This window comes from Peromyscus eremicus, chromosome 6, assembly GCF_949786415.1.
Source record: "Peromyscus eremicus chromosome 6, PerEre_H2_v1, whole genome shotgun sequence".
Taxonomy (NCBI): Eukaryota; Metazoa; Chordata; class Mammalia; order Rodentia; family Cricetidae; genus Peromyscus; species Peromyscus eremicus.
The window spans coordinates 34,290,386-34,301,843 of NC_081421.1; the positions used below are offsets into that span (position 1 = coordinate 34,290,386).

At 40.9% G+C, this 11,458-nt stretch overlaps 1 pseudogene; it reads right to left on the minus strand.

Annotated features, from left to right (window-relative positions):
* Nucleotides 1-520: 520 nt before the first annotated feature.
* On the minus strand, nucleotides 521-2,496 carry LOC131912851 (large ribosomal subunit protein uL30-like 1; annotated as a pseudogene).
* Nucleotides 2,497-11,458: the final 8,962 nt, after the last annotated feature.

Here is an 11,458-nt window from a genome sequence, read left to right on the forward strand (position 1 = left end):
TTTGGTTACTTCATCTCCCAGTGCTCTACAACAGCTGTTACTGACCTCAGGCGGATTCTAGAATCCACTGACCTTGTAACCAGTATGTTCTGAGGCACTGTTAAATTTTTCTTTCCTTTTTTCCCTTGAGACAGGGTCTCACTGTGTATCCCTAGCTATCCTGGAACTTGCTCTGTACACCAGGCTGGGAATGAACTCAGAGATCTGCCTGTCTCTGCCTCCCAAGTGCTGGAATTAATGGCATGTGCTACCAGCACACGACTTTGGCTCTTGCCATTATTTCTAATTCAATTTCACAGTGAGCCAAGGTTACAGAATATCTGGAGGGAAAACAATGGCTAAGAAAGTAGACCACTGATGTGGGTTTTTTTTTATTTGTTTGTTTGTTTTTTTGAGACAGGGTTGTTCTGTGTAGTTTTGGTGCCTGTTGTCCTGGAACTCCCTCTGTAGACCAGGCTAGCCTTGAACTCACAGAGACCCACCTGCCCCCAAATGCTGGGATTAAAGGTGTGCACCACCACCACCTAGCCCCTGGTGTGGGTTTTAAGGAAAGGCTGATAGGGGAATTTCCAAGGCCATCCTGAAACCCAGGGTGAAATTTAATGGGCAATTCCTGGATACATTTTTGTTTGAGCAGTTTCTGTGTGTGTGGCCCTGGGTGTCCTGGTACTCTGTAGAGCAGGGAATTCAGGAGCTCTGCTACCTCTGTCTCCCAAGCACTGGGATTAAGGGGGTGTAACACAAGGCCCAGTTTATCACTAGTTCTAACAGGAAACAACCAAGACTAAATTTTAGGCTCTTCTAGCACAGAATGCTAGACTAATGCACATAAAAGCAGGCTGTCCTCACGTAAGAGGCACGGGTGCCAAGAGGGTGTGTCTCAGCACCATGGAGTTCCGAGCACAGTTGGGAGTGTGTGTATGGTTATGTGTCTTCCTAGCGTAGACAATCCCCATCTTAAACAGCGGGTCAGGGTTCAAAGGGCACCACACCGACTCAGGACAGGTACGCCTGACCAAAGCTGACACTGACGTCACACCATGGCCTCACAGCACAAGACCGCACACCGCTTTTGTCACTTCCTAACCATATTTCATGTGTGAGGAATAAGTTCCCAGGCTGGGGGTGCACACACCTGTAATCTCAGCATCTAGGAGGATGAGGTACGATTGCTATGGAGTTTAAAGCCAGCCAGGATTGGATACAATGAGACTCTGTCCTAAACAAATAAAAAAAAGCCACCTGCACTGACAAAAATAAAATAAAAAGTAAAAACAACTCTTTTCTTCCAAACTCAAGTATGCCCCTGGTCTGGTCCATTGCGTTAGTCTTGGAAGCAGTGGGGGGGGCGGGGATGTTTGGACTATTTGCCCACCCAACATTAAACACCAAGATATCAGACAGGGTAAAGCAGGGCAGCCATTTTTCCATGGAACTGGGCTGTGCTGAGGTTCACAATGCTCGGACTCCCGTCTTTCTCCCGGCCTCTTCCTTTCAGTGTTGGAAGGCAGAAAACAATCTTCTCTGAAGATACTTGGTCATCTTAAATACAAAAGCACTCTTCCAGTGCACTGTGGTTCTGGAAATCCTGGTCCCAGTCTAGTTCAGCTGGCGGATGAGCTGATTGATACGTTCACCCGATAGCCAGGAGAACCCATCTCCTTGAGGAACCCCACCCTGTTCTTGGTAGTATGCCGGGCCATGGAGAGGCAGAAAGGGCACAAGAATGAGGAGATCTCCTGGAAATGCTTCCCCCGGAAGGTGATTTCATGGATGAGGTCTTCCAGGCAAATGACACCAAATCTCCCCAGGTGCTCCTCAATCACTGTGTTGTCTGTCACAGCGACAGTCTTATTGTTAATCCTTGCTTGTGCACATTCCCGGACAGACTTCAGATTTGGAAGGTCTGAAGGTCACATATCCCCAGGTCACATAAGGCTCCACTGTGTTCACACTCTGAGGGGTGACATGGCCAAAGACACCACTGAACAATTTCTTCAGGAGAAGTTTTGCTATGGTCTTCTGTACCAATAAACTCACTCCCTCTGTCCTTTCCATGGGAATAACGAAGGCCAAGGAATGTTTATCAGGCACTTCCAATGCATGAGGTTTCACTTCTAGTTGCCGGACATGCATGTATGAATGATTCCAGTCGCTTAAACCTGAATTCTTTTGATTTCCCCTCCCTCTTTGCCAAAAGGGCCTGCTTTGCCTGGGTTGCTTTGAGAGCCTGAGAGGCCTTCCTCTTTTTCAGGAGATTTTCCGGAACCAAAGAGATCATTTTTCTCTCCCTTCCTCCACCATCTTTCCGGTGATACAGCTACGGCTCAGGCGCGGATAGAGAGGCCCGCTCTATGGCTCCTTGATCATAGAGATGCCGCTCTCGCCCACTCTGGACGACCCAGGCCAGCTGGGATCCCTTAGCAGCTGTGAGCTTCCACGGAGTCGTCTTACTAGCCCTGAATCCAGCCAAAAAATTTCCAGTTTCCTTCGCATCCCTGCCAAGCTGTCTAGAGTCTATGACATTCATCAAGATCCAGCCCTTTTCAGTTAGGCTGTGGTGTCTGGAAGGGCGCTTGGCTGTGAACAGGAAATGCTCAGGAACTTGTTAAATTTGTGTGTTTCTGTTTGTGCCTTTCATCAGTGGTGCTGTCCATATTGCATTCCTCTTATTAATTATAGGTTTAAGAATGTATTATTTTTTCAGAAAATGATGGACTTACATGTAATTTTGTATTTTGAAAATTGGCTAACATATTATATTACTTTCTAGAAATTTGTTGTTTGAGGGGAACTTTCTTTCTTTTTCTTTTTTTGAGACAAGGTTTCTCTGTGTAGTCTTGGTGCCTGTCCTAGATCTCACTCTGTAGACCAGGCTGGCCTCGAACTCATAGAGATCCTCCTGACTCTGCCTCCCAAGTGCTGCAATTAAAGGTGTGCACAACCACTACCCAGCCCTGGGCTTCCCTGTTCTCATTTCTTGGCATATCTGTTTTTTCCAATTGTTGCTGTTTGCTTGTGTTTTTTTTTTTTTTATAATTGATATGGTTTATACATTGATTTTGAATTGTTAAGTATTCTTACACATTATTTTTTTGGTGTCTTAGTTAGATTCAACTGTCATTGTTACATATCCTAGCATGATCTGAGGACTATCAGTTGAGGGCTGGCATAGATCAGAATCACCTGTTGCTATGCCTGAGAGATTATACATTTATTGTTTGAGTAGGAAGGTCCAATCACTGAGTGTGGCAGTATCTCTAAGCAAGTGGCCCAGACTTGATAAGAGAGCTAGCTGAGCATAAGACCGTAACCAGGCAAGAGAACACATCAATAAGCAATGTTTTCCAATGTTTACACCTTCCATTACTAGCCATGCCTTTTTCTTGAGTTCCCTCAATGATTGGATGTGCCCTGGCAGTGTCAGCAAAGTAACCCTGTCTATCACCTCAATTGCTTTTGGTAAAAGAATTTAATCACAGCAACAGAGAAAATTTTTAGAACAAAAATGGCTACCCTTAAAAAGAGGCTGTTGCTGTAAGAATCTGAGAATAATGTATTTTGGAGATATGCAGTAGATATACAGGACTTTGGATATCAAAAGCCATTGTAAACTCTACACAGATCTTAATGGGCCATTCCAAGAAGATCTGGAAAATGAGTGTTGAGAGTAATTTATATAGTGGAGGTCAAGGTCATGAGAATGCAGTGGGAAATAATCTCCACAAAAAAAAAAAAAAAAACACATGCTAGAGGTCATGTACTTTGAATGAGAATGGCCCCCATATGTTTAGACATTAGAATGCTTGCTCCTCATTTAGTGGGTTGATTGAGAACATTAGGGGATATGGAATAGGTGGAGGAGGTGTGTCATTGGGAATGGACTCTTGTTTGCTGCCTGCTGCCTTCAGATCAGGATGTAAACACTTAGGTCCATGCTTTCCTACTGCCATCTTTCCTGCAATGATGATAATGGACTTGAAAGAATAAAAAGAGAAAGGTGAAGTGGGTACTTTTGGTGGGCCCTGCCGCAGTGTGCCTGCCACTAAGCAAACACACCACAAGCAACAAAGTTGGTGCAAGGGGTTTATTGGGGAGGGTGAGAGTGAATGTGTGAAGGGCCATGTCTGAGTGGAGACATGAGAGAGGCAGACAGGCAGACAAGAGGAAGAAAGAAGAGGAAGAAGAGAAGCATGAGAGGCAAGAAGAGACAAGAGAGGAGTAAGAGGCAAGAGAGACAAGAGACAAGACAGGTGAGAGGAGGCAGAGAGGAAAGAGAACGAGCTGTGCCTGGTGGGCACTTTTTAGGGGTGCACATATCACATCCTGGTGGTGGAAAGGCCCTGGCAGCAGGTGATGACTTAGCTTATCTACTTTGACAGCAGAAGCAGGCTGCTGCTGTGGTGGACACTAACAGGACTAATCCTCTGAGAAGTGTAAGCAATCTCCCAATTAAAAGCCTCCTGTTTTAAGAGTTGATTTGACAATTTTCCCCTCACAGCAGTAAACCAGTAACTTAGCCAGGCCATTTGTATATTATCCTAGCAAAGAAATCTGTCTGTATTCTGCCCAAGTACTGAGAAACTGAGGCAGAATTAAAAAGTAATGACTTCTTTGACAAAACATTGAGTCAGTGATACAGTTAGTACTTATGATTCACGCAGGTCTATAGTGAAAAAGAGCAACAAGTAAGGCAAAAAGAAATGAAACATGCAGTTTGTAGAGAAAAACAAGTCATTTTAGAAGGAAAGAGAAAAGGAGGATGAGCCCTTTTGTTTCTGGGCCCATTCAGTAGGATATGGCATTGCAGGAGAAATGCCTACTAACATTTATTCAGAGAGACACAGAAACAGATCAACAGTATTGAGTATACATCAGAGAAACAGTATCAGCAATTACTAACTTTATCAAAGGGCAGACAAGCTGGGTATGGAGGCTCATGCCTTTAATTGAGAACTCAGCTTTAGTTGTCAGTCACATACTAAACAGAGGCAGTAATTTTCAAGGTTAGTGACATTAAAGAGAAGACACCTGTCCTTCATTGTAAGCATAGGAAAGGTGTCCTAATAATAAGACTCACTCAGCCAAGTCTTCAATTTATGGAAGTAAAAGGGAAGCCAATTTGTAGGTACAAAAATCACCCTCCTACAACACATGTTGTTGCTCTGTCCCAAGTTGGACGATTCCATTCATAGCCAGATCCCCATATGGTTGTATCATCTGAATGATACTTTTTTTTTTCTTCGAGACAGGGTTTCTCTGTGTAGCTTTGTGCCTTTCCTGGATCTCGTTCTGTAGACCAGGCTGGCCTTGAACTCACAGAGATCTGCCTGCCTCTGCCTCCCGAGTGCTGGGATTAAAGGCGTGCGCCACCACCGCCCGGCTTGAATGATACTTTTTATATTAAAAAGAAAGAAGCAAATTTAAATGTCATGGATTCCTCCTGTATGGTCTCAGTTCTACACTGATGCAGACATCTATGTTTGAGAGTGAGAACCCCATTGAGGAGATCCTGAGAATGCATTGCATGAAGCTGTGAGGATGAAGCCTGGGTTGCATTTTGAGACACAAGATGTTGAGATACCAAATTATGAGGTATTTTTCATGGAGAGCTGTATATCACAAGCAGAACAAGCTAAAGGGAGAGAGAGATGTGTGAGAAGTTACAGGCATGGAGCTTTTTAAGCTTTTTGAAACTGAAGATCTAGGTGTCTGAAACAGAGCTGCAGGAATTGGTGTTAGCCCTGCTGGGTTAGAGTTTTTCTTTGGTTGAAATGTTCCTCACTGTGTCTGCTGCCCTCTCCACTGGAAGGGAATGTACATTGTGTGCTGTTGTGTGTTGGGAAGACAGAGTTGGTTTGTTGATCATGTGAGACACTGCAGTCATGAGGGCATTGCACTACCCTAACTAATGATGGTATTCATAATAACCTAACTAAAGTGCCATTTCAAAGAACAGGGGGAAAAATGAACATTTAACGTCCAGATGTCTTAATTCTACAGGAACAGTACCTGATGATGGATGGGCTCATCTTAACAGGGAGCTGGGTTAACATTGAACAGAAGGTCACCATGTGGTCTGCTGACAATTTGACTTGTGACTTCATCAGGAAGGATGCAGTCATGGGACTTGGCAACCATTTTGCTAATGGTTTCACAAAACAGATAAATGAAATGTAAGTTCTTGGTTACTGAAACCACTTGCCATAAACCAAAATGATGACAACCATAAACTTCCTGGTACACTGAACCTTCAGAATATTACCTCATTTATACTAAGAAGGTGATGCCAGATTTTCATGGTGTGTGTTTGCTTTATTTTTGACACTTTGCTTTACATAATATATTTTCTGGCTTCCACAGAGACTGAAGAATTTTCCTAGCCAAGTGTCTCCAAAACTAGCTAACTATCAAAGGAAGGGGATGTTTTAAAGTGTTTAAACTTGAAAGACTCATGGGAACTTGCATCATCTAGGGCTGTTCTTGGGAAAGCATATATCCCAAAGGAATGAGAGGAATAGATTCCTGGGTATCAGACAAGCACCTACCCCTGTCAGCTATGACAGCTGGAGGCTACATATGCAGGTATTCTGGGGCAGACACAAAAGTGGACAGCAAATGGACCAAAGAAGTCCTGGGTACTCTAAAGAGATAGAATAATAAAAACAGGATGGTGTTATTGGCAAAAAACAGACAGGTAGATCAATGGATTCAAATCAAAGACCCTGATATTAATCCATACACCTGTGAACACCTTGTTTTTGACAAAGAAGCCAAAATTATACAATGGAGAAAATCATCTTCAACAAATGGTGCTGGCATAACTGGATGTTAGCATGTAGAAGAAAGCAAATAGATCCATGTCTATTGCCCTGCACAAAACTCAAGCCCAACTGGATTAAATGCCTCAGCATAATTTCAGTTATATTGAACTGATACAAGAGAAAATAGGAAAGAGCCTTGAATACATTGGCACAGGAGACAACTTCCTGAATAGAATAGCAGTAGCATAGACACTGAGATTGACAGTTAATAAATGGGGCCTCATGGACCTGAAAAGCTTCTGTCAAGACAAAATGGCAGCCTACAGAATGGGAAAAGATCTTCAACATCACAACTTAGAGGGCTGATCTCTAAAATATAAGAACTCAAGAAACTAGACATCAAAAATATAATCTATTTAAAAATGGTACAGAACTAAACAGAATTCTTAACAGAAAAATCTCAAATGGCTAAGATACATTTGAAAAAATTGTTCAACATCCTTAGCCATCAGGGAAATGGAAATCAAAATGAGTCTAAGATTCCCTTTTACATGAGTCAGAACGTCAAAGATCATAAACTCTAATGATAACTTATGCTGGAGAGGATGTGGAGCAAGGAGAACTCCCCTCGATTGCTGATGAAAGTGCAAACTTATACATATACTTTGGAAATCAGTATGGATAGGAAGCATGTATGTTTCAAAGGCAGAGAATCAATACATCTAAGTTGTTGGTATTATTTGGAAAATTTAGAAAATGCCACACTGTAAAGGAAAGTTGTCACTGGTTGTGGGCTTTGGGGTTTTAAATCCTCACACTACTTTCAGTTCCCACTCTGTGCTCCAAACTTCAGGTTGAGGTTGTGAGCTCTGAGCTTCCTGCTTTAGCTGTTATGTCTGACACTTGTTTCCATGCCTCTCTCATGATGATACTGTTTCACTCTGGAACCATAAGCCAAATTAAGCTCTTTTATAGGTTGCCTGAAACACTGTGTTTTATCACAGGAAGAGAAGACACTAGTATACATCCATAAAGTTTATTCTGGATAATTGATGGGAAATGTGATATCTAAAAGGTTTGCCTTACTAACTAAATTCTCAGGGCTTTTGTCCATGGGTTTGTATGTGCAGACAAAATAAAGAGGGACATCATAACCCTTGAGTAGGTTGTTGACACTTGTCAGATATTTTTCTCAATAATAATCTTGTGTAACTAAATGTAAATATGTTAGCTAAAGATCTTACCAAACCCTGTATACTCATAGATTACCCTCCAATAGGAGTTCTCTCATTTCATCAAAGACTACAGTGATTTATGAAGGCTTTAACACATTCATTCCACACTTCAGGCTTTACTCATAGATGAACTTGTTCATGGATTCAAAGGCTATGATGAAATACAAAGTCTTTATGACATCGATTACATGCGAAGGGTTACTATCTAATGTGAGTTACTTCATGCCTTTGAAGGTAATTGTGACATGCAAAGGCTTTTACCACATAGCTTTCATTCGTAGGGTTTCTTTCCCAGATGAGTTCTTTTATGAATTTGGAGATGGCTTTCTTGTGAAAAGACTTTCCCACATTGATTGCATTAATTGGGTTCTTTTGTGTATTTGGAGGCTACTGTGCTGTGGGAAGGCTTTCCCACATTGACTACATTGCAGGATTTCACTCCAGTATGAGTTGTTCTATGAACTTGGAGATGACTGTTGTGAAAAGGCTTTACCACACTGATTACATTCATAGGGCTTCTCTCCAGTATGTGTTCTTTTCTGTATTTTGAGACTAGTATGTTGTTAAAAGGCTTTACTTTATTGATTACATTCCAAGGTTTTCTCCAGTAGGACTTCTTTCATGCCTGTGAGGATTGCTTTCATCTCTATAACTTAACGTGACAGTTTTATCTAATACCAAAGATGAATCAGATATTAAGGTTTACCATATTGTTTACATCCACAGCATTACTCTTTATTATGGGCTCTATTGTGTGTTTGAAGATACCAGTGATTGTTAGAGCCTTTAGTACATGGATCACTTTTATAGCATCCTTGTTCATATGAGTTTTTTTTTTCATGTAATTGAAGAAAACTGGAAGAACTCAGAGCTTTACCACACTGATTCCATTTATAACATTTTCCTTTGTGGTCAGTTACACTACATTTGCAAAATGAACCAGAACAAATAGAAGAGTTTACACTCTTTTTGTATTTAAAGGTCTTTTCTGTGGTGTGAGTATGTTGATGTGTTTCCAATGAGGTTTGAAAAGCAATTATTTGTAAACTTATATCACATTCAGAAAGGTTATTCAAAGTAGGGACTACTACATGTCTTCTAATTGTTCTTGGTAAGAGAGAGATACATTGCTTCTTTTCATATCATTTATGCAACATTAGCATGTTTCCACAGGGATTTATACTATACCATTACAGAAAGAATAACAAAAGTTTCCATATTGCATTCCTAAACTGTATTTTTGTTCCTCATAGAGATGTGGTATAGATATTCTGCTTTTCCTCAACAACCTTCTTACTTCTCATAAACTGACTCTATCACAAAATTTTGGTTACTCACCACAAGTTACATTAGCTTTACAAGGTAGTATTTGGTCATTAGAAGATTTTGAAGATATACTTATCTCCCAGTGCACAAGTATGCCTTTTCCTATACCTGAGTAATATGGAACTATATGTATTAACAGTTCTATAATCTAGTTCTCATGAGGCTATGATTAAAATGGTGATATCTGTTAAGGCATTATTTGATTGTCTTCTTTCTGAGAGGAATGCCTTGCAAACAGAGATCATCTACTTAACATTGAGATACACAATGATGTGAGAATTCAGGTAATCATCAATACACTGAAAGCTGTGCTCATTTACACTGTTGTTTTTCCATAAAATTTCCAGGGCCAATTAAAAATTTTTATATGGAATTCAAGGCCAGCCTGGTCTACAAAGCAAGTTCCAGGACAACCAGGATTTTACACAGAGAAACCCTGTCTTGAAATACCAAATTAAAAAAAAAATTCTTCTTTGGGATATTTGTATTATCTTTCATCATAAAAGTTACCTTCCATGTCTTCTAGATCAATGTCCTTTAATATTGTGGTCTTCTCATTTGTACCCTAATATATACCAGAAAATGTCTGATTTATTATTGGAAACTATGCAAAATTTAAATTTCTTTATCCAGTTTTGTGGTGATATTTTATTTGTGCTCTAACAAATAAAGCTTGCCTGAAGATCAAAGGAAAAAGCCAGCCATTATATTAAACATAGAGGCCAGGCAGTAGTAGCACACACCTTTAATCCTAGCATTTGGGAGGCAGATCTTCATCCAGATCTCTGTGAGATCAAGGCCATACGGAAACAGAGCCAGGTATGGTGGCACACATCTTTAATCCCAGCCCTAGTTAACTTAGAAGTCTAGAGGTCTATACACACAGACAGAATGTGATAGAGCTGGGCAGAAAGAGGAAGTGATGTGGCTGGGTGGAGAGAGGAAGTGAGATGGCAGGGCACAGAAATGCATACAGGTGGGAGTATATAGGAAGTAGCTTGCTCTTGGGCTGAGGATTTCCTAGCAGTAACAACATGGCTGGCTTCTTTCTGCTTCTCTGGTCTTTCAGCTTTCACTCCAATATCTGGCTGTAGGTGTTTTTGTTTTGTTTTGTTTGTTTGGGTTTTTTTGTTTTGTTTTTTACTAATAAGATTATTTAGCAATTCGTGTTACACAGTTTACCTAAAAATCATGCCTGACTCATTCACCACATTCTTCCCCTTTATAGACTGAAATTACAGTAGAGCATGAAATACCAAAAACTGTTGTCCCCTTGTTTTAAATGTTGAAGGAAAATCCACAGTCTTACCTGTAGGAGTGAGGTTCAGGTAGGTCTCCAGCATAACATCTCTGTGGAGACTCTACTAAGAAGGATCCAGTAAAGCCCATTCCTCCCAAGTGAAGTTGATAAGCACATCATCATAGGTGATAATATAATCACCAAGTCAGTTTAGAAGGAAACTGAAAAGGAGGTTCTCATGTGTCATTTCTTGGCCATTTGAATAGAACTTCCCTTTCCAAGAGAACTGACTATTAACACACATAGAGAGACAAGCAAAGAAATCAACATACTAAGTACATGTCAGAGAAACTGTATGAACAATACTAACTACAAAGAAAGATGGGCAAGCTTTGTGTATTGTCTAATACCTTTAATCCTAGCACTCAGGAAGCAAAGGCAGGTGTTGGAGTCCAGCCTGGTCTATGAAGTGAGTCAGGATAGCCAGACTTACATATTTGGACCCTGTGGCCCCTCAAAAAGATAACCAGCCAAAGAAACAAAAAACAGGGTCTCACTGAAGTTCTGACAAAGAGATATACATTTATTCCATTTCTGTATTTAGCTCCCAGAAGCCTGAAGTGTCACAGTTTAAACTACAGTTAATAAGATCTCACTGAAAGGAATGCATGTTTAACCCATTAGTCATGCACAAATGAAAATATAATCATTGTTAGTAGATTAAAAAACAGGGCATGAGAGATGACTCAGTAGTTAAGAACACCTGCTGATATTGTAGAGGACACAGGTTCACTTGCCAGAATCACATAGCTCACAACTGTCCATAACTTCAAGTTCAGGGGTTCTGAGACCCTCTTCTGACTACTAGGAGCACCAGGCTCACATGTGGTACA